Source organism: Olea europaea, chromosome 3 (assembly GCF_002742605.1).
Source record: "Olea europaea var. sylvestris chromosome 3, O_europaea_v1, whole genome shotgun sequence".
In the NCBI taxonomy this organism is placed as follows: Eukaryota; Viridiplantae; Streptophyta; class Magnoliopsida; order Lamiales; family Oleaceae; genus Olea; species Olea europaea.
The window spans coordinates 14,957,070-14,957,677 of record NC_036239.1 but is presented as its reverse complement, the minus strand read 5'-3'; positions in this window follow the sequence as shown (position 1 = coordinate 14,957,677).

The window sequence follows — 608 nt, the reverse complement described above, 5'->3', positions numbered from 1 at the left end:
TCAATTGTCCGGTTCTAAGGTCTTCTCAAAAATTGACCTTAAAAGTGGATACCACCAGATCAGAATCAGACCTGGAGATGAGTGGAAGACTGCGTTCAAGACACAGCATGGGTTGTACGAGTGGATGGTCATGCCCTTTGGACTATCCAACGCACCCAGCACTTTTATGAGGTTTATGCATCAGGTTTTACGGCCTTTCATGGGGAAGTTTGTGGTAGTTTATTTTGATGACATACTTATTTATAGTCTGACATGGGAGTCACATTTTAATCATCTTCGTGCTGTCTTTGATGTAATGAGGACGGAGCGCTTATTCATCAATCAGAATAAGTGTTCTTTCTTCACAACTTCTGTAACTTTTTTGGGTTTTGTTGTGTCTACTGATGGTGTTCATACAGATCAATCCAAAATTGAGGCAGTTTTGAATTGGCCGAAACCAAAAACTTTGCACGATGTCAGGAGTTTCCATGGATTGGCACCCTTCTATCGTCGATTCATCAAAAACTTTAGTACCTTGATTGCTCCTATCACAGAATGCCTTAAAGGGCGTGATTTTCAGTGGACTGAAGAGGCAGAGGCTAGCTTTCAGTTGGTTAAGCAGAAGATGA